This window comes from Mixophyes fleayi, chromosome 3 (assembly GCF_038048845.1).
Source record: "Mixophyes fleayi isolate aMixFle1 chromosome 3, aMixFle1.hap1, whole genome shotgun sequence".
In the NCBI taxonomy this organism is placed as follows: Eukaryota; Metazoa; Chordata; class Amphibia; order Anura; family Limnodynastidae; genus Mixophyes; species Mixophyes fleayi.
The window spans coordinates 98,360,061-98,384,733 of NC_134404.1; positions in this window are offsets into that span (position 1 = coordinate 98,360,061).

A 24,673-nucleotide genomic window follows, 5' to 3' on the forward strand; every position below is an offset into this window, starting at 1 on the left:
TCTAGGACCATCATATTATAGACTGATAATAGACGAAACGCGTCAAGGGATTTTTGATGTGCATCTGATCCAATCTGTCGGCTGAACACGCATTGTCGTTTGTCACTAGAGGGGCTGAGGAACTACTATCTCCTGTCTGTATATTGGTGCAAAGGAGCCAGGATCACCAGTGGATGGCGAGATCTATATTGGACAGTGGATGATCACAGTGCACAGATAAGCTTGATTTCATTATATTCAATGTACGGGCATTGATTTGCTGTTTATGGATACAATTTTATGATTAAATTCTATGTTATTTTACTTCTGTTGTGAACGCACTACACTATTGTTTGCTATTTTCCATCTGAGTTTTAGTTTGGAGTTCCCTAATCTGCATTAGAAGGATTTGAGGACCGCAGAGGGATACTTTCTCAGATAAGCGAATTTACTTCATATATCTGGTACGAGGCCAATTTGATAATTTTCCTGATCACTGCTCTGTTTTGGCAATATCACACTATGTTTTGGCGCTTCTTTTTCTCTATTGTGTATCTAGGTTATACATCTGCAAGCTGATGTTTTAAAGGGAAGCAGCCTACTGTATGTGATTTATAATATTTGAGCACAGGTTTTAAACACGTGGTTATTGGTGTTTGCACTGAGCGCCGTTGTCTTTTCACATTTTTGTATATATATATATATATAATCTCAGTGCCATAAGAGAAATTTCAATAAATAAAGAAATGTACACAGTGTGTATACATTACTGCCTTACTGAACTTGCTGGCATTAAAAAATGTGCACAATTTTGTGTGTTGGGAAAAACAAAATAGAGATCACTGCAAATATGACAACCTCTGCCTGTGCCAATGATTTGTGGTCTAAATTTTTGTTACAGGCTCCCTATTTTCAGTCCTCTTTTGTCCCCTGGATGCTATTATTTTGCTTTTTTGATACATTCCTCTCAAAACCAGCAGTGTTTACACCAGACATACATCAGAGATGCAGATTGACAGTGTTAGTATTATATTCTAAAGTCACATTACTATATTTTTACACAATATAATAATGTAATTAAGTGTCATATACACAAGAAAGAATAGTGTCTTGCTGTACTTAATAAATGTGAAGGTCGCATTTTCCATATCAATTGAGATTAAATACAAACATCACCACATCCGTTGTTTGCCCATTTAAAAATCCAATGTCAATCTTCTTTCCTGCAGTAGTTCAAATAGAAAGAACAAATAAGTAATGCGAACAAATGGGCAGACCTTGATATAATATAGCTGCAATGCAAATGAATTAAGTACTATCAGCTGGGGAGGTCAGTGCGCAAACAGTCAATCAGAAGACATTAGATAGTGCTGCTAATGGTCATCATAACCAGACCTCTAATAGTTGCCAGAGATACACCTCCTATCTAACTAAATAGGAACAGCATTTTGGTGTGCATGCACAGTACCCAAGTGCGTATTTTACTAAAAATTGTGTATATTCAACTGTAAATGAGGCCCTATAACAGTAACTTATTAGTTATTAAAATAGTAGGGAGACTGGTGCATTTTCCTTCTATAGAAGGAGTCTTGGAAAGCACAATCTCTTCAATCTAACACATTTCATAAGCCATGTCTGTACAATTTTACTAAGAAATACTGTACACATATATTTTCTTTGTGTTCTGCTGTGATATCAATATTTATATATTGAAGGAAGTGAAGAATGTGAATTATCAATTGGTTTCAAAAGAACAGAATGTATATTATAAATGACATGTTGCTGATTCATTTTATTTGAGATGTTTAACATTAAGAATGTGGTATATTAAAACCACATATTAAAGGGATGATAATGTAGAATGAGACCAAAGGTTAAGAGGTTTACAGGAGTCAACAAAACCACTAAGTGCCTAATACAGTATATATACTTTATATACTTTATTGATATCATGTAATGCTTACAAAGTATTTCACTGTGTTAACATAGATTTTATCATAGCTCTTTAAAACAACCTTAAGATAATTATATATAAAATACAATTATAACTTTTATATTCTAATAATTTTTTTGGGTTATTCTGTGCTATATTTAGCACAATTAGCATTTTACAATTTGTTATGAGTCGTGATATATATAATTTTAATCTATTAACCCTGCATTTACTCCTGAATTGAAACTGTCTTTGTTTCTGTCAGATGTTAGAATAGACCTTGGAACCAATAGGTAATAGAGCACAGGATCGATGGAGATGCGCAGTGTTCTGCGGAACAGGCCACAATCAGGGTTGAAAGGTCGATGACCCAAACTAGACGTTGAGGCGATGAGCTGCAGAGTACAGGAACGCTGAGATCCCAGTGGGCATTATAGCCTGGATAAAGAATCAATGGTGATACGCAATGCTCTGCAGATTAGCCACAGATCTTGATCGTGGAACAGGTAATACAAGTACAACCAAGAGGTGAAAGCCGCAGGTAAAGGAAGCGCTGAGGTCCTGAGAGGCAGTATGGCCTGGAAGCAAGATCAATGATGATGCGCAATGTTTTACAGATTACCCACAGGTCTTGATCGTGAAACAGGTAACATGAATACAACGGAGAGGTGAAAGCTGCAGATAACAGAAGCTCTGAGCTCCTGAGGGACAGTATAACCTGGAAGCAGGATTGATGATGAAGCACAATGTTCTGCAGGTTAGCCACAGGTCTTGATCGTGGAACAGGTAACTCGAGTGCAAACGATACCAATAGAAGATGAAAAGAGTCAGAGAGAACAGCAGCCTCAGGAGGTGAGACCTGAAGATCTGACAATGGAAGGTAGGAGGAAGTTCCTTAAATAGTGAATTGACCTACGGTCAGCCAATGTGAATCCAGGAGAAGTTTGAAAGTGCCAGGCTTGCACATGGGCAGCAACTTCCAGCCAAATGGCATCAGAAAAGAACGCCAAGCAAGCCAAACGGTAGCAGTAGTCAAGGGAAACCACAATATCGGCTATTCCAGACAGAATAGTAGGTGAGATGTGTGATAGTTTCTTTGCTTTCCCAAAGCATTGGAGCTTCCCTCCATATTTTACTGCTATAAAAATATATTCACAGAATTCAATTCCTCATGAAAGAGGCACTATATAATTTATAGGCAATTTTAATTCAGAGATCTTGCACAGGTGTGATTCAACAACGGAATCACTCAGAGAGCAAACTGTAGAAGACTAATGTGTCAATTTCACTTAGGGAGGCAAATCTTCCTTATACAACATTACATTCTGCCTAGGAGAAAGCTCTTAGCTCATTATAGGTCTGGACCAAGAACTACAAACTAATCTGACCCTATTATAAGTTGCAAGGGAATGCTTAACAGACAGCAAAAAATAGAAAGGTTATAATGAGAATATCTGAACCAAATCTTTTATTATCTAGTGCATAAAATATATTTGGTTTACTTTTTGTGGCAATTAGAAAAATAGTAATATAAATTAAAACAATACAGAGTGAAAACTCAGAGTCTATCATAAATATATGTGCTAAAGTTGTTGTAAATAAGCAGCCATAGATTCAAAAAAAATGTATGTAATGTCTAGTGTCTGGCTACAAGGTGAACCTAGAAGCTTTGTTCATGAGGCTCTATGTCATCAGTATCTCTGGACAGTATTAAATCCATGTAACCCAAATTCACCCATCAATCATCTTATTTATTTTTAAGTACAAATAATTCTTAATGAGTCCCGCTAGAGCCCTAAAGAAGACACAATAACAGGTTTCTATATAGTGCAGCCAGAAGGCATCTGATATGGAGGTAGAACTATAATAAAGCCTTTTTTAAACTGCTTTAGAAATATAGAAAGCTTATAAATCACATAGAAGTGTAAAATAACCAAATAGGAATAAAAAATGTTATTATCATTGACTTGTTAGAAAGCCAAACAGTCCAACTTTAATAGAGTCACAATTACTAGTAGATTGGCTACTAATTCGCTGCATAAAGTGTTTAGGAGAGGCTACAGGTCCTTGATGCTGATGATTCTGAATGTCTCAACTGCTTTTCTGTGAAACTGCACAAGATACATAACCCAGATGCCAAAAATAAAGACTCATGCTTGTATTGGAAGATTTTCTGTATGTCTACACCTTAACAAATTCCTTTCATTTTCAATAAAGCATGACAAAGGCCACAGTGTCATACAACTTACGAAGTTTGGCATTCACGTGATCCACAGTGAATATCTAAAAAAAATTGGACATACAGTATATGTTGTGAAACTTGGAGAACAGCCAATAGATGGTTCACAGAACTGAACAGAGCTGGCCTTGTTCATAGGAACATGTCAAGACACTTTTTTTTTCCAAATAAATTTGACAATAATTGTATGCAGATGACCAAAATTGTTATTGGAAAGGCAACAATTGGGGCAATGAATAGAACATTCATTAAAAATCATTTATGCAGCTTTGGCAACAAAAGGTAAACCTAATACCTATCAATGGCCACTAGGATTTTTCAAAAACTGAAATCAGATTTCAGAAAGCGAATCTACTCCATTAACTTCACAAAGCCACAAGCTACAATAAGGGTATATCTTCCCAAATTGTGAAATGTTAAGCAGGAATACGTATGTTATCATAGACATATCAAACATCTCATAGTCATCAAAAAATGACTGACCCTCAATTCCTTGTCATGCCAGATGGACAGAATGGGGGTAGGCAGGCTTTAATGAAAAGGTGAGTTTTTAAAGAACGTTTGATGCAATGGAGGCTGCAGTTTAGTTTGAATAGGAATGGGGGTGAGTTCCATAGATGAGGAACAACACGAGAAAAGTCTTGGAGGTGGGAGCAAGAAGAGGTATTTAGGGGGAGGTGAGGAGCTGGTTGTTGGCAGAGTAGAGAGGATGGAAGGGAGTGTGGAGTGATGTGATATTCGAGATGTAGGGGCTTAATAAGTGAGGGTAAGGAGTTTGAACTGGATTCTATAGTGGAATGGAAGCCAATGTAGCAATTGACAGGGAGGGTTGACAGAAGCAGAGCAGTGAGAGACGAAAATCAGTCGAGCATCAGCGTTAGGGAAGGATTGAAGTGGGGGAATGTGAGAGACAGGGAGGCCATAGAGAAGGAGGTTGCAGTAGTCAAGGTGAGAGATAACAAGAGAGTGGATGAGAATTTTGTTTGCATTATTGGTGAGGAAAAGGGTCTGATCTGGAGATTTTGAGAAGGTAGAAGCAGTAGGATTTTGAGAGGTATTAAATGTGGGAAGGGAAGTTGATGGAAGAGTTAAAGGTGATGCACTGACAGCAGGCTTAAGGAACAGAGGAGAGCGTAGTGTTGTCAATAGAGAGGGATAAGAGGTGTGGGTCTCTGGAGGGAGGGAAGATGATGAATTTTGTTTTGTATTTATTGAGTTCGAGAAAGTCCTGGGACATCATGAGAAGATGGCAGAGAGATAGCTGGATGAGAGAAGAGGGAAGAGGAGAGGTTAGGGGAGGAGAGCTAAATTTGGGTGTTGTCGGTTGATGACATCAACATGGGAGGAGATGTACAGAGAGAAGAGGGCTGAGGATGATCTCTTGGGGGACCGCGAGTAGAGAGAGAAGAAGGGAGAAGGAGTCAGAGTAGAGAAAGAGAAGTAGTAGTTGGAAAGGTAGGAGGTAAACTAGGAGTGGACAGTGTCACAAAGGCCAATGGAGTAGAGGGTGCATAGAAGGAGAGGGTTGCCGACGGTGTCGAAAGCTACAGAGAGGTTCAAAAAGATGAGCAAGGAGAAGTGTGTTAGGTCTGTCTGATCACGTGACCTGAGAGGCGGGGAATTCAAACTTCCCCACTATTTAGTCTTCACTCTGACACTCTCCTGTGTCAGAGCCTCTCTACTAGACAGCAAGGTACGTCTGGCTTCCTACTTCTTACAATTAAGCTGTTTAATATCCAGCTAGACGAGGCCTTTTACTGTGTTCCCAGAACCGTTCACCTTACTACTATCTCTCCTCCACGCCGGTGGGCTAACCTAGGGGCCGCGACCTGTGGGCCTCCGGCAGCTAAAACCATCCCGCCTTGCGGCGGTTCTTGAAGAAGACCAGGGGGTCCGTTAGACTCCATGCCTTGGGAAGGCCAGATCCAATACCGGTTGGTAGTTGTCTCCAGTGAGACGTAACAAAGTGATCCTTAGGTTTGGCAGAAAAAAATTGTTAATTTGGTAAGGGCAGTTTCAGTGGAATGGAGGGAATGAAAGCCACATTGTAGTGGGTCAACAAGAGAGTGAGTGAGAAAAGAGGATGCTGATGAGGTGGTTATGGACAAGCAGCTTGATAAGATTGTAGGTATAGTGGAAGAGAGAAATTGGGTGATAGTTGGAAAGAGAAACAGTGTTCGAGAGAGGGTTTATTAAGGATAGATGAGACAAGAGCAAATTTAAAGGAAGAGGGGAAAATCCCAAAGTAGATGGACAAGTTGAAGAGGTGGCAGAGGTGGGCAGTGTGCAGTCGTGGAGTGGGCCTTGAACGAGAACGAAAGATAGGAGTTAGGGAAAATGACCCAAAAGATGCGTCATAGGAAGAGGAAGATGGCCACATTGCTTCGATGCCAATCCCAGTTCTAGGGGTGTAGGAGAAGGAAAGGTACCTGAATGAGAGAGAAGAGGGAGAGGTGACATCAGTCGAGGTGCGCCAGGTTGCAATGAGAAGCTTAAGCGAGTTGGAGATGAAGATGGATGGTGTAACGATAATGGTGGTATTATCTGAAGTCCAATAGGCGAACAGCTATACAGCGAATAGTCAGATGTATGTTGGGTCAGAATACAAGCAGGTAGTCAGATGTTTGCCGGGTCGGTACATAGCTGGTAAGTCATTGATACAAGGAAGAGAAGCAAGTAGCAGGAGTTGAGCAAGCAGAATACTCAAGCACATATCTGATCCAGTGCCTTTTAGAAGCCCAAACAGGAAACAGGATCCAAGATGGTTTCTCTTTGATGCCATACTGTCCATCTTGAAAAAGAGCAAATTAAATGGCAAGTTTACAAATACAGAGACCTCTAGTGGTTGGAGGTGCAAATATCATAGTATTTCCTTACAGTATTCCCCCCGTTCAGTGACATCCTCTGGACGGTGCTTTGCTGGGTTTCTCCTGGTATCTTTGATGAAATTCATGCAGCAAATTGAAGCGCATGGACATTCTCTTCTGGTTCCGATGAATTGTCTTCTGGACCATATCCCTGCAATTGTATCAAATATTGAAGTTTATTTCTAATTTTTGTGAATCTATTATTTCTTGTACTAGAAATTCTTCATGTTCATGAGTTTGAACAGGACCTGGAGGAGGCAAGGTGCGACCAGAAAAAGGATTTGGAATTACTGGCTTCAGTAAAGAAACATAACAGGCAGGAAGAAACTTCATAGATCCTGGCAGTTCAAGTTGAAGGGCAGATGTACTGATTTGTGCCAAAATCTTAAAGGGACCACTATATTTTGGTCCCAGTTTAGGAGTAGGCACTCTTACTTTTAGTTTTTTTGTGGAAAGCCAAACATCGTCTCCAATGTTTAAAGCTGGTGCAGCTTTATGATGCCTCTCTTTTTTAACTGTACTGTGCATGTTTCAATGTCTCTCTTAATGGAAGAATCCCGTGGGAAACTGGGGAATGGGTTTGGATGATACCCCAAATTGGCATAAAAAGGACTTTGTCTTGTGGATGAGTGTTGTGAGTTGTTGTATGTAAACTCTGTCATTGGCAGAACATTAATCCAGTCATCTTGCAGACGGTAAATGTAGCACTGTAGGTATTGTTCACAATTCTGGTTGATGCGCTTTCTCTGTTCATTGGATTGAGGGTGGAAAGCAGTTGATAATTTAATATTAATATTAAGAGCACTACAAGACTGCTTCCAAAAAAGTGAATTAAATTGCACTCCTCATTCAGAACTACATCATCAGGAACTCCATGTAGATGAAAAACGTCCCTTATTAGTGATTCTGCTGTTTCTTTTGCAGAATGAAGTCCACAACAGGGCACAACATGAGCCATTTTTGTGAGTCGATCTACAACCACCAGAATTGTAGTCATATCCTTGGATGATGGTAAATCCACAATAAAGTCCATGGGGATTGAACCCCATGGCCGAGAAGGAACTGGCAAAGGCTGTAAAAATCCAAGTGAAGCAGTGCAGGGAGTTTTAAACCAGACATAAGTACTTCAGGATAATACAAATCTATTAACACCCTCCTTGTATTTCAGTCACCAGAAGTAACAAGATAATAATTGCAAACACCCTTGTGGCTGACAGTCTAGAGTCATGAACAAATTGCAGTACTTTTAATCGTTCTGCTGCTGGTACATACAGGTGATGTTCATACTTCCATATATTATATCAATAGGTTAAGTGTAAATCTGAAGGGTGATTTAAAAGCATTGGATCTGTTCTGTAACCTTCTACTGGCTCACCAGTACCAGTAGCTCCCAGCAAATTTGACTTAGAGAGGATAGTCTCTTGTGGCTCAACCTGTGGTAAATCTTCCATATATGCTATGGATAGAGCATCAGCTTTCCCATTCAGGGATCCAGATCAATAAGAGATAACAAAGTCAAAACGATTACGGAATAAACTCCATCTGGCTTGAAAGTCTCCTTGCATATGGTGCAAACTCTAGATTCAGGTGGTCAGGAAGCACAGTGATTTGATGTGCAGCGCCTTCAAGCAAATGTCTCTATTCAGTAAATGCAGCCACAATGGCTAATAATTCTATATTCCCTATATAATAATTCCTTTCTGAAGCAATCATTTGACAAGAGAAAACAGCACATGAAAGCAAAAGCATCTTCTCTCCTATTCTCTGTGATAATACTGCTGAATCTGAAGCATCTGCCTCAAGGATAAAGGGAAGTTCTGGGTTGGTATATATTAATATGGGATCTGTAATAAACTTTGTCTTAAGCAAAGAGAAAGCCCTTTCAGCTTTTGGTGACCAATGGAAAGATGATCCCTTCTTAGTTAGTTGTGTAATTGGTGTCACAATTTTAGAGAAGTCTTTAATGAAACATCTATAGAAGTTGGCAAACCCTACAAACCTTTGTACCTCTTTAACATTTCTTGGAGCTTCCCAATCTAATATAGCCTGTATTTTGCTAGTGTCCATTCTCAAACCTTGAGGTCAGGTGATATAGCCCAAGAACTGAACTTGTGTTTGGTGGAATTCCCACTTTTCCAACTTAATGTACAAATGGTGTTTTCAAAGACATTCCAGTACAGTTCGAACTTGTTGTTGATGCTCCTCTTGGGAATTTGAGGCAATTAGTATATCATCGAGATAGGTGACAACAAATTGGTCAATTAAATCTTTAAAACCGTCATTCATGAAATGTTGGAATATAGCAGGGGCATTGCACCGTACAAAGAGAATCACCAAATGTTCAAAATGTCCATATTTACATCTTCCATTCATCACCAGATCGTATGTGAGTTTAATTATATGCTCCTCATAGATCTAATTTGATGAAAATCCTTGCTGAATGAAGCTTATCCAGTAATTCTGAAATAAGTGGGAGGGGGTAATGGTTTTTGACTGTAACTTTATTTAATGCTCTATAGTCAATTCATGGTCGTAATGAACCATCCTTCTTTTCACAAAAAAATAGGTGCACCTGCTGGAGACGTGGAGCGATGAATAAAACCATTTTCTAAACTTTCATCCACAAAATCCTTGAGGACCTTTAACTCAGGTTTGGCTAATGCATAAATGCGTCCAAAAGTTATGGCAGCTCTAAGTAACAAATCAACTGGGCAATCATAGGGTCTGTGAGGCTGTAACTTGTTAGCATTATTCTTACTACAGCATCAGAAAAGTCTTTATATTGTTAAGATAGCTGGTCCAATACATGAGGAGGGGAATTATATAATTCGTTCACCTCTTCAACAGAGGGTTCAGGTTTAGTCTCGGGAGCATGAGTTTCTTGTGAAAATGAAAGAATCTTTGATTCCCAGTTATTTGCAGACAACCAAGGAATTCCCAGAATAATAGGAAACTGAGGAGAAGAGATCAGCAAAAAAGTCAGAGTGTCATTATGATTCCACTTAGTAACGAGGTCTAGTGGTTTAGTTTCATGAGTAACTGGACTGGAGTTCAAAGGAGAACCATCCACGGTTTCCATTAACACCAGTATCTGTTTGTACCAGAGTCCACCATTGTTGTACTGAAAATCCAATGTGCACTGATCTGGAATCAAATTGGAATTGAGAAATGCAAGATATTATTCCCCGTATTCTTCTCATTTGATGCTAAGGAGGAGAGACAAGGAATAATTGCATTCAAATGCTGTGGAATATCGGAAATCACAGATTCCTGATCTGAAGAATCTGCATCTGCTATGGTGGCCACTGTCTTCTGAGATCTTCTAGGACAGTTTGAGACATAATGTCCAGGTTTGCCAAAAAAGAGACACACATTCTCTTGACGTTGTTGGTCACTTCTCTCATTGGAACTACATTCTATCTACTTGCATGGGTTCAGACTCAAATTGCCTAGTGGATCCGACCTCAGAATTCCCCTAATAGTTTGAAGTTGTGGGTTCCTGATAACTGGGCTATTTCTGGGTTAAGGCTCTCTTTTCTTGTCATCTCTCAATCAATCGAGCATCAATGCTAATGCAATGGTTGATGAAAGGTTCAAGCTCTGTAGTTGCCTCTGCTCGGGCTAATTCATCTTTAATGGTCTTAGAAAGTACCTTTCAGTAGACAGACAACTGCACCTCACAATCCTATGTAGTGTCAAGGACCCATCTTAGCAAAATCTGCAGTAAATTCTACAACGGAGTGTCTCCCCTGACTTAATTTCAGTAATGCATTTCAGCAGTATCTTTCTGGTTTGGATCATCAAAGGTTTGTTTCATCCCTTTGAGGAAGTCATCATTTCTCTAATATCAGACTAGAAGGGAGAAGTCCATTTGAGGGCGGTGTCCTTATGTACCAAAAGTATACACCGAAACTTTGACTTTTCAGACTGGAAATGGGTCTCATACAATTGGAAATGCATCTGACATTGATTATTAAATCCGCAAAACTTTTGAGAGATGCCAATGTTACAGGCACTTGCGGTGATCGATTCTCCAACCCTGCAATTTGGTTCTCATGTTGTGAACTAATTAATTAGAATTAAATTATTAAAATAATTAATTTGAAATTCCTGAAAACCATTATGTACGTCACAAGCGTTTTGTGAGGCAACTTGAATTTCTTGCTTAAACTGCAATTCCAGAACCACTTGGCTGGGGTAGCTATCAGAGGCACACCAGGACCTACCAAGCCGCTTAGTCCTGAGTAGAGATGGTCACTGACCCCCGTGTTTTGGTTTTGGATTCGGTTTTGGATCTGGATTACCGTCGTGTTTTGGTTTTGGTTTTGGTTTTGCAAAACCGCCATTGCGTGTTTTGGTTTTGGTTTTGGTTTTGTTTGGTTTTGTTTTGCAATTTGTTATAAAAATTACATTTATTGGTGCTAAAATAACATAATTTAGGTATTATTTTGTAGCTACATTATTATTAACCTCAGTAACACTAATTTCCAGTCATTTTTTATTCAATTTTGAACACCTCCTATGTCACAATATGATTTTCATACACTTGAAAAGAAAAATTGCTGCAGTTCTTGCCAGTGATAACAAAAAGGCCATTGTCATGCCTGGGCATAAGACCAAAAATCCACCTCTTAAGTGTGGAATTATTTTTACACGAATCCTGGCAAGAGTTGTCGATCCATTTGTAACATTTTGAAAGCCACACTCAGTAGAGGTAGGGACCTTAACCATCTGGGATCCTCATCCATGTTTCGTCATTTTTCAGCGAGTTATTGGCAAACTGTTGGGAAAATCAGAAACTTTGGTTAAAAAAAAATTAACAACAAGCATTCCAGCATAATCTACCTCCCTTCTCTCATCTACATCCCAGCACCTGCAATCTTCCCCCCCAACAATTGGCAAGTAAACAATCCTCTGCAAGAGGAAGCAAGAATGAAACCTGTCACCCAGTCGCAAAGCGGATCACAGACGCCCTGGGTACTATGCTAGCGTTAGATCTGTGTCCAATGTCCACTATTAATACAGTTGGTTTAAGACATTTAATTGAGGTGTTATGTCCCTGTTAGCAAATGTCATCACTATACCATTTTACTAGAAAAGCTTATTCTCTCCTGTACCGGAAAGTTCCTAAAAATGTCATTATTGGGTGACAAAATGGTATTCTACCCACTGTACACTTAACCACAGATATGTGTACAAGCGGAACTGGGCAAACAAAAGATTATATGACTGTGAAAGCCCACTGGGTTGGTCTTTCGCCTTCCCCAGCATGGACAGCAGCAGCATGTACCCAGGTGCATCACATTTTTGAGAAGTAGGCTACTCTGTGTATCAGCAGCTTCACTAAGAGGCATACAGCTGACAAACTGTTCCAAAAACTAAGGGATGTCATTGAAAGATGGCTAATCCTGCTTGGAGTCTCCTGAGGATATGTCATTTCTGATTACGACCCCAATATTGGTCCAGCATTACAGCGGGGCTGAATTCCATCACATTTCCTGTTTTGCACACACTATCAACTTGGTGTTACAGAACTTTTGAAAAATGACATGCAGGAGATGCTGTTTGTGTCCATAAACATTTAGGGTCAATTTGTGGTTTCTGCAACAGCATGTAGGAGAATACAGCAGCTGCAAGAAGACTAGCATTTGAGGGGAATATACTTTAGTCCAGCGAAGTAGTTACCTGTGAAGAAAGTGCAGACACAGTTAGCTTGAGTCAAGTGATTGCCTTAATAATAGATTTTGAAAAGGTGCTACATAAAATTATAGTGTGCAATAAAACAAAGTAAATGTGCTAACTATATTTTAATTGTAGATGAAATACTTAATTTTCTTTGCAAGGATCCCAGACTTATCAACATCTTGTTGGGACGTCTTCTCCTTCAGTTTCTCTGGCAACTGCTTGTAATAAAAGAAATTGCTTTCCCAAGACACCCAGTGATGATGCAGATGAGTCCGCTAAACATTTTGATATTTGCTGTGCTGTAAAAGAATTGCCCAAAAACCGTGACAGCTCTGCCCTAAAATCAACTAGTCATTCCCTTTGGAAGGCCATTATCAGCAATTACATCATACTACACAGACTTCTATGATATTGGGATATTGGGATGAATTAGTATTGTTGGAGGAAGATTATCACTAAACCCTGCCACCTCTCCAGTTTCGCAATGAGCTATGGTACAATAAAATGTAACTGCAGATTTAGACCAAGACTGTCAGCCCTATTATTTCTATTTCAGCAATTACAATTAGCAATGGAGCAATGGAGCTCTTCTCTTTGGGTGTTACCTATATAACGCAGCACAATTTGCCTGCAAATTCTACAGACAAGCCTGCTTGTCTTCCTCTCCATCAATGACTCTTAGCAATTGAGCACTCGTCTTTGGGTGTATATTACACCCAAACATTATTAGTGAAAATTATGAAAAATACAGTTTAATCCCTGATAGGCCCTCCACCATCCTTTGCATGTTAATAGTAGGATTGGTTGGAATTATGGTCAAGGTCACACATTTTTTTGACAAATCCTTCAAACCAGCCCAGATGTCAAACTGTTGTGGTCTGCCCCCTGCGTCATCCCTGCTTGTGTTTGGAAAGTGCATATTGGTGCCAGAACCTCACATGCCAGAACTGCTCCCACTGGTGCCACACTGCTGCAGGACTTACACAATCAACCGCATCCTCATCGTCGGATACCCAAATCTCCCCCACATCCTCTTCTAAAGACAAAGTGTCATCCTCACTTGGTGTATCACCGGCTACACTCGGGCTGTTCAGGCACACATCAGCAGAACTGCTGAAAGGGCCCTTCTTTATGGGTAGACTAACAGAATGGTCACGATTAGACATCCCACTGTTGGATGGACTCTCCACAGGGATTGTTGTCATTTGTGAATCAGAGCAAATATTCTCCTGTAATGCCTCACTGTTATCTTGCAGCTCGGCTTTGACGCGTAACAGTAGTTGTGCACCAATTGTAGGCTGGGTAACTTTTTGGGATCTGCCACTAATAGCCAAAGGTGAAGGCCTCATTCTCTCTTTGCCACTGCGTGTGTAGAATGGCATGCTTGCAATTTTTTTTTTATCGTCACTTAACTTTTGCTCAGTTACACTTCTTTTTCGCTTCAATACAGTAAAATTTTTTTGGGTTTTTGTTTTTTGCACTAATTTGAAAACACTCTGTTGTTTGACATCGCCTTGGCCAGATGACGTACTGGGAACACTAACATCAGGACTGGTGACAGAACCTGGTTGCTCATTTAGATCATATGTGGACTGCTTTGAATCCATTCTGAGCGCAAACCACTGGGGAGTGCTAAAAATTATTGAGTAGATACTGCTGACAGATATGACTTTTGACAGCCAGAAATATTAATGCACAATTAGGGAGGACACCCCAAAAACACTGAGGAGTGCTAAAAATTATTGAGTAGATACTGCTGACAGATATGACTTTTGACAGCCAGAAATATTAATGCACAATTAGGGAGGACACCCCAAAAACACTGAGGAGTGCTAAAAATTATTGAGTAGATACTGCTGACAGATATGACTTTTGACAGCCAGAAATATTAATGCACAATTATGGGGGACACCCCAAAAACACTGAGGTGTGCTACAAATTATTGAGTAGATACTGCTGACAGATATGACTTTTGACAGCCAGAAATATTAATGCACAATTAGGGAGGACACCCCAAAAACACTGAGGAGTGCTAAAAATTATTGAGTAGATACTGCTGACAGATATGACTTTTGACAGCCAGAAATATTAATGCACAATTAGGGAGGACACCCCAAAAACACTGAGGAGTGCTAAAAATTATTGAGTAGATACTGCTGACAGATATGACTTTTGACAGCCAGAAATATTAATGCACAATTAGGGAGGACACCCCAAAAACACTGAGGAGTGCTACAAATTATTGAGTAGATACTGCTGACAGATATGACTTTTGACAGCCAGAAATATTAATGCACAATTAGGGAGGACACCCCAAAAACACTGAGGAGTGCTAAAAATTATTGAGTAGATACTGCTGACAGATATGACTTTTGACAGCCAGAAATATTAATGCACAATTAGGGAGGACACCCCAAAAACACTGAGGAGTGCTACAAATTATTGAGTAGATACTGCTGACAGATATGACTTTTGACAGCCAGAAATATTAATGCACAATTAGGGAGGACACCCCAAAAACACTGAGGAGTGCTACAAATTATTGAGTAGATACTGCTGACAGATATGACTTTTGACAGCCAGAAATATTAATGCACAATTAGGGAGGACACCCCAAAAACACTGAGGAGTGCTAAAAATTATTGAGTAGATACTGCTGACAGATATGACTTTTGACAGCCAGAAATATTAATGCACAATTAGGGAGGACACCCCAAAAACACTGAGGAGTGCTACAAATTATTGAGTAGATACTGCTGACAGATATGACTTTTGACAGCCAGAAATATTAATGCACAATTAGGGAGGACACCCCAAAAACACTGAGGAGTGCTAAAAATTATTGAGTAGATACTGCTGACAGATATGACTTTTGACAGCCAGAAATATTAATGCACAATTAGGGAGGACACCCCAAAAACACTGAGGAGTGCTACAAATTATTGAGTAGATACTGCTGACAGATATGACTTTTGACAGCCAGAAATATTAATGCACAATTAGGGAGGACACCCCAAAAACACTGAGGAGTGCTAAAAATTATTGAGTAGATACTGCTGACAGATATGACTTTTGACAGCCAGAAATATTAATGCACAATTAGGGAGGACACCCCAAAAACACTGAGGAGTGCTACAAATTATTGAGTAGATACTGCTGACAGATATGACTTTTGACAGCCAGAAATATTAATGCACAATTAGGGAGGACACCCCAAAAACACTGAGGAGTGCTAAAAATTATTGAGTAGATACTGCTGACAGATATGACTTTTGACAGCCAGAAATATTAATGCACAATTAGGGAGGACACCCCAAAAACACTGAGGAGTGCTACAAATTATTGAGTAGATACTGCTGACAGATATGACTTTTGACAGCCAGAAATATTAATGCACAATTAGGGAGGACACCCCAAAAACACTGAGGTGTGCTACAAATTATTTAGTAGATACTGCTGACAGATATGACTTTTGACAGCCAGAAATATTAATGCACAATTATGGGGGACACCCCAAAAGCGCTGGGGAGTGCCAAATATGAAGAAAAAATAATAAACCTCTATCCTCCTCTCTGCACTAGCGATTTTGGTTAGAGCAATTGCAAGAACAATATGGTATTCTCTGTCCCTGCTCTAATTAGCCTATGACTACACCCTGCTCTCTCCCTCTGTCAAATGGCGATGGATTGCTGTGGAGGCGTGTATTTATAAAGTTGAAGTATCGCGAGAACCGAGTCCCGAGATCCGACGACGTCACAATGACGTTCGGCCTCGATTTGGATTCGGAATGGGCGGGAGAGTACCGAGCTGCTCAGCTCGGTACTCGGATACCCAAAGTTCGGGTGGGTTCGGTTCTCGGAGAACCGGACCCGCCCATCTCTAGTCCTGAGTATTTACCCCAGGGGCTGGTAACCTCTGATACCCAGTAGCAGGTTCTGCTTTACACTTTATTATCAGTAGCAGGTGAAACCACTAGAAATGTGGTTTCATGATACAAGTGGATCTTAATAAGCAGCAGTCAACTATCATATAATTGTAACTTTATGCCACTACAATAACTGGACAGTTCAGAAATATAAATTAAAATAGTATTTTCTGGCACTTTTCCCAGTGGATTCTGGGAGAAAGCTCCATCTGAGGCCCAATATACAAATTATATCAGCCCAAGTCTTCCAGAGCAAAAGTACTAGCAATGTCCACTAATACATCAAAGTTTGTCAGAATTAAAATATATAAACCACTCCATTGGGTTGAGATACTGTGATGGAACAGTATCTCTGAATATATAGGGTCTGATTCATGTTCAGAGCTAGCTCCCTTTGCATGTATTATCTTACTTGCATACTCAAAAATAGATTTTACACCAATGAATGCAACTGCATGCAATTCATGTCTGGAGGAGTGCCAGAGGTCTTCTTTTTATCCCCTAAGCAATTCCAGCAGTCAGTGATGTAACGCCAGCTGACTGCCGACATGGAAATCAGGTGGGGAAAGAAAGCGTCCGTCCCTGCAATGGGGAAGAGAGCAGAGGCAGTAGGATATTCTAGTTTTCATTGGTTTGGACACATTTATCATGCTTTATTATTGTATGAAAAAAACATACACTTCTGGGTAAAATTATACCTACACTCATCTATATATGTTGTGCTGGAGGCCTGTCAGTGTCATGCACGGTAATGACCTCTATGACATCTATTGGCAGGGTTTGCCTAAGCTCCTCTCCATCCTTTACCATGGGTTGCTATTCTTATGGACAATGCTTGATGTCTGAGAATCTTTTTCTGTAATGGCCCATAGTCCACTTCAAGGGCCCCTCTGCATTAACAGCATTACAGACATCTGGTCATAGCTGTTGTTTGCAGCTTATCGGGCCCTGGTAACATGGCTCCCCAATATCTGTTCGAACATAGGATAATGTTATTTATAAGCATGCAGTTCTCATTACTCAGATATTTCAGCCTGACGTCATCGTTGCACCCTGGCTACTGTCCTCAGGCCCTGACTTATATACCCATTCCTGTCCTAATTGCCTATCTTTCTCCTCCACAATCTCCCCCTTCTCCTTTGTCCATTCCCTCCACAAAACTGATAACAGTAAACACAGAGAAAAATAAGACAAAGCGATCTACACTAATAGGACTGACACTCACAAACAATTAACACTGTCAGGACTTAAAGCAAAAAACAGAACAAACAGTAAGGATAAATAAGTAACAAGACAACAATATAGGACAAGACATAGTACATAGTAACAAACACTTCTACATTTCTCTTCTCCTAGCTCTTCAGATCCTTATCAAAGATAAAGAGGAAGTATCCAGCCTTTCATAGTGCTTAGTGTTGCGAGGGCCAACTGAAAACCACAGCAAAAAGACAACTTTCCAAAACCAGTACTTTTGCACCAAAGTTTGGTAGTTTGTAAACCGCCAAACTGTTTGAAGCTGAAAGTCACTGGCGATGTGTGACTGCTTTGTATACTTTCCCCATGGTCTTAATGTAGATTTTATCTGTCCAAACTATAAAGACTGGCTTCTACTTACTGTGATGTTTCTGAGCTTATACAGCTACATCATTTCTCAGAAAAATATCAAGAAGACCTGGATAACACATACCTTTAAATCCTGTTTTCATGGAGATTTACACTGAAGAACTGTGGGGGACTATTAATTAAAATGAATATTCTGCATTTGTTCTCCATTCAGTTTTTCTTTTTTTTTTCAGTAATACAGATGAAACAAGTGCCAAGCACTAATGCACACAAACATCAACGTGTGAATTTTCATAACACTTAATACTGAACCTGAAGCTTAGAAGAAGACTGGTAAACTTGAGGATTGGGGCTAGTGGTGTTGATGTGAAGCAGTCAGATCATCTCTATCTGTATATGTTATTCTAACCCCTACATATTGGCACATTTCAGCAGAGCTTTCCTTCTTTCTTGTTTCTGTTTGATATTCCCATAAATTTACTGAAATTTCTTTCCCAGTCATTGCAATGTTTGATGTATTTGTTTCTTAAAAAAATACTAAGCATTATTATTGTTGCACATCATAATGCCTGCCATCTGGATGCTCTTTATTGCCGTCAATACATTGCCAAGAGAAAATGATAAACAAAACTATGTTGTGATAAATCAAAACAGAAATAACTGCTGAATGTTACCATTGAAGGTAATTAGAAATGACTGCGGAGAATGCACAACATAAGAAGCACCAGAGCGGAATACCTGAACACAACCTTTATACAGTATATTCAGCATACATTGCATCGCTATTACAAAGTGCAGTTTTGCTAAGCAGGAGTTATATGCTAGCTGAATAGCTGTATTAAGCACACTATACTTTTACACAATTAAATATAAATACAGTTTGATGCAAGATAGGTATTGTGGCTGTTTTTGCTACACACAGTTGTACTGCGTAAAGTTCAACATGTCCAAACAGAGTTCATCATCTTCCCCGGTGGCGGTTATAATTTCGGCACTGGAAATGTCGCCACTTACCCTGCCAACATGAACAGGTCAGCAGACTAAATGCCGACACTTCCATTGTGCCGACAGGTTGACAATCTCAATAGTGTAATTTGTGAACATTCACAATGTCGCTAATAGAAATGCCGACATTAAAACACCAATGCCGCCGGCGGCTATACCCCGGATCTGACGCCATTGCTCTTGTAATGTCACCATTGTGATTGGCAACATTATGAATATTGCCAATAATATTATCAACATTGTCAACCTGTCAGCACAATTGAAGTGTCGGCATTTAGTCTGCTGACATGTTCATGTCAGCAGGTTAAATGCCGGCATTTCCAGTGTCGGAATTAGGTACCCTACCCATCTTCTCTGCTTTATTTCACATATCAAGTTTCTTAAAACTTTTCATCAAGCAGATAGGTCATGCCCATATAAAACCACAATAACATTTTTGAAACATAAAGCTTTGTTTATTTCTCTCCAAAAAGCTACTGAATAATTCCTCCTGTGCCTCTATACATAATGTAAGTGACATTTCAGAAGAGTTGCCATCAGAGGAGCTAAGGGTAATGGATAAACATTTAAATATCCAACAAGTAAGAAAGAAAAGTAATGTTGAAGCTGGCTAATATAGATAGATAGATAGATAGATAGATAGATAGATAGATAGATAGATAGATAGATAGATACGTACATGTATATACTGTATGTGGGTAGCTCACATGAAATCTGGAAATGCGTTAATGGTGACAGCCCCATCTTTAAATTTATATAATCTTTAAGGTACATCATTCATAACTGTTATGTGATGAACACAAAAATCTTTTTTTAGCAATTATAACCATCTTCTCAATGGGCCTCTAGGAAGCACATGGTGGAAAATAATCAGTTAAACTTAATCTAAGAATAACTCCACACTAATGTTTTATTTACATCAGAGCTCTGACCACTGGAACATTAATCTCTGATAAATTGCCCTAAAATGACAGACACATCCAGTTGTCAAAGGCACTGTTGATCACTATGAAAATAGCCCCTCACAGTTTAGTGCCTGATAAAGGCTAATATCTTATCTACTATCTTATATACTGCATTTCACTATAATGTACTTTATCATAATCAAGAATAGTTGTCAAGGCAACCGCATTTCACAAGTGATCTTTAGCCACCTTGATTGTGTGTACTACTCCAACAGTCAAAACTCAGACCATAAACTTCTCTCTTGCAAACCCGGCACAGAGAGAGGTTCAAGTAGAGCTGGACACATTTTCTTCCAGAGAGTAAGCAGTAAAAGGTCTGAGCATTAAAAAGTGTGTTTATGTGAATGTCTCATGTGACACGTCCAGCTGTAGAGTGTGTACCAGGTTTATGTCAGAGGTAACAAGTGTGTATGCTTACACACCACAGCAGTGTAGTGATAGTATAGAGATAGCGTAGAGATGTGGCTAGAAAATTTAATTTGTAAATGTTAAGGTCACACTACCATATTTGTACACAATAGAATAATGTAATAAAGTGATATATATATATATATATATATATATATATATATACATATCATTTTTAATTAAATACAAACAAAATTACAAATGCAAGTAGACAGCTTTTACTTCATATATTTTAGCAGCCACACAAATTAATTAAGTACTTAAGTGCTGGAGGGGTCAACATGCATTCAGCAAATCGGAAGCAGTTAGCTATCACTGACATTTGTCCTCATCATCATTGCATCTCGTTCTTCCAGCAGCCATAAGAGATACACCTCCTGACAAGTATATCTGTATATGCATCCAGGTCTACGTCATTCACAATTACTTGAATGCACCCTTACTGCACTCAACCTATGCTTGCCTGTCCCTTACGTCCGCCGTTCCTCCTATCCCAGCACAAGGAGTCGTAAGTGTAAGATATGATCAAATGTGCATAGGCATGTGTATGCATACGCATTATTTACTTATTATTCTTGCTATTTAGAATAATTTATTGTACTACTGGTTTATTGACGTATATAACATATTTTGTATGTTCTATTATTACAAAAATGTATCACAACCATTTCCTATCCCTTTATACCAGGTTATAGTCTGAGACATCTTAAAGAAGTGCTGGTGTCTGCTGGCACGTCACTGTGTATGACATCTCATATCCTTTCCTCACACAGTAGCAGTCTGGACACTTGGCTCTGATGAAAGAATTCATGGGATGCGAAACGTTCTGGAGCTCATTAACGAGTGCAAAAGCAGAGGATGTTTTTCGTAATTTTAAATTATTTACAACACTACTTACAGGCTTTATTGGAACACACAGTACGGGCTGTTTGGAAGAAATAACAACCTTATTACTAAATGAAATCTCTTAAAAGAGTACATGTTTCATTGCAGTGTATTTACATTTATCAAGTGCCTCTTTTATATGTCCCTACAGTAGTTTAAGTATGTTCCACTGAGTACATTTCTGAGGCCCAATGTGTTGAAACTAATGTATTTATGTATTAAACGTTACAGACATGTGGTTTCCATTCATCTTAATTCAACTCTCTGGAATGCCATCTGGGAAGTTATATTTACATTTTTTTACATTGGAAATGTTTGCTTTCCTTTAAAGGTTTACCAAATGTCAAAACAATTTAAAACATAAATACTTTCAAATGCTTGAGTACTTGTGTATTGTATGAATCTGTACAGGAAAGTTGTCCAGAAGTAAATTAGATTTAATGTAGAATATTTTGTAAACATGACCACGCCAAGTGCAAAAATGTGTATTTCCATCTAATTTTAATGTAACATAACTTAAAAGCATTTAACAGTGCAGAGTCAACTTGGAAAATGCTATTGATATTCTTCTATGTCAGTGCAGTCACTGCCTATGTGTTATGTGAACTTTATAAGCCCTGTAACCCTTGACTTGTAAAGGAATAGATTAATAATGCAGAACATTAAATAAATATATATAACTCAAAAATAGTGCTTGTGGTATCCGTATATACAGTTAAATAAAAGGTGTAGAAATACAAAAATGTACTGCAGTTTCCATATGTGCCTGTATTCATGTGAAATTTACTTTTCTTAACAATCTTTTAATAAAAGAGAGGTTACCATACTGTGGCCTGCTATTGTTAATACATCACTAAGGGCCTGATTCATTAAGGATCTTAACTTGAGAAACTTCTTATTTCAGTCTCCTGGTCAAAACCATGTTACAATGCAAGGGGTGCAAATTAGATTTTGTTTTGCACATAAGTTAAATACTGACTGTTTTTTCATGTCTTTTTTCGGGTTTTTTCATGCCGGGTTTTTCAAGCTGGGTTTTTGCCGGGGCTCGGAGCGTCCCAGCTCAGAAACACCATTCATACTGCACCTCGGACCCGGGAATTTGACCCCATTCCCACTGCACAAGTCTGTGCCCTGGCAATTTGTGGGAGTCATCACCAGAGCAGTTTTCATTGGCTGAAAAATGGTGATCTCATTAAAGGTGACTGTTTATTTTTTCTTCCACGGGCTCCCACCGATGACATCATCCTCCAGAGACAGGCAGACAGCCAATCAGCTTGTTTTCTGTGCAACCCGGGTTGAAAAACCCGGGTTGCACCATTCATAGTGCAGGCAACCCGGGTCCGACCCGGGAATTACCCCTCGATAAATCCCGGGTTGAAGACCCGGGTTTTTAGACCCGGGATTTTTGACTTGTACCATTCATACTGCACCAAGACCCGGGTCGTTTGAGCTCGCCCCGGCAAAAACCCGGGATTTTGGTGCAGTATGAATGGGGTATCATACACATTTCCCTTTCCAGAACTAGCATGAAGTGGGAGACAGACATAGGACCCCCCCCCCCACACACACACACACACACACACACATACACGCACACACACACACACGCACACACATACACACACATACACACACACGCACGCACACACACACACACACACACACACACATACATACACACACCTGAGACAAGGAGGCAAGAGGAGACATAAGGAAATAAATAGCAAAATGCTTAATTTTGGGTAAAATAGAAAATCATATAAAGTCTATTACCGATAGTATTATACCTTGGACAGACTGAATAGGGGATTTCCCTATACTGATTCCAGATCCTGATAAAATTGCAGTCACAGGGTTCCATATTTGGGGATTCTGCCCGGTAATTGCTCCCTACTGGAACATTAGTTGGTTCTATATTGAAAGCCCTGATTCTGAAGGACCCATGGATTCTTCTTCTCTGCTATATTATCTCCATATTATCCTATCTCAGCCTTTGATTGGTCAGTAGGTAATTTATGATTCGGCAAAGTTATATTTATTTTGTAATATTTATTTCTGTGTGCAACAAAGACTTTTGCATTTTTATCTACAGTAGAAATGGCAGATCTGTTGCTGGCTATAGCAGTGTGCTGGGGGAAAAAATGTTGTGTGTATGGAACAGGAACTTGCAGGATAACCCCACCCTTTCAAGCACCTGTTATGGCCTATAAATTGATTTGAGCAGCTTCCACTTTTGTAATATTTATTTCTGTTGTGTAAAATATTTGTATAGGAAATTGATAGGTATATGTACAGCAAATCATTTTTGAAGGGTGAAGGTTGAAAAACAGTTCTCCTCACATTTAATTTGACATATACATTGTATTTCATATATTTTGGGGTTTAGGTGCCATTATAAATGTATTTTGAAATATTTGTTTGAGGATTTTGGGTGGAATTTTAGGAATATTTAGGCTGCATTTAGCCAGGAGCCCCATAGGAAAGTTACCTACTTGTTATTGTTATACAGTTTCCTGTCTACCCCCGCTCACCAGTAAGTCACAAACCCAACATTATCGGGTTCTATGCCATTTACGCCTCAACAATATGCAGTTATATAACCAAAAAAATATATCTATGACATAGGCTGGGTACACACTACAGTGTTTTCAGACGATTATTGGGTGAATCAGACAAAAAAAGACGGGTTGGCCCGATATCACATTAGTGTGTACCCTGCAACGATGAATGATTATCATCCCAAAGCACATCGTATCGTTGAAGGAGATTTTAAACTGAACTAAAAACCCCATTCACCTATGGAAGGAAGTTGTTCCAAATCTGCAGTGTGTATGTACTCACAACCACAGTGTCCATAGATCTCTATGGGGTGTGCAGAGTTTTTGAAATGAAAGTTACATTTTGATGTGAAGGAAGGGAATTCATATGCAATACTAATAATTTCAATATTGGAACTGTATGTGCACCGTCCCTAACCAGCATTTGTGTCTTTCTGTTGGATGTCGGTATAATAGCCAGTAGGCTCCACCTCAGATTATTCTGGGATTGAAGATTGGTCATATTATCTATAAACAAAAGGATAAGAGAAGTGTGTCCATTAGACTAAATGCAGTTAAATGCATGCGGGTGAGTGACTTGCCAAAGAACCTATGATCTGTGGATTCCTGGAATTTCAGCCAATGGGAGCAGGAAGGGGTTGGGACTTATACACAGTTATAA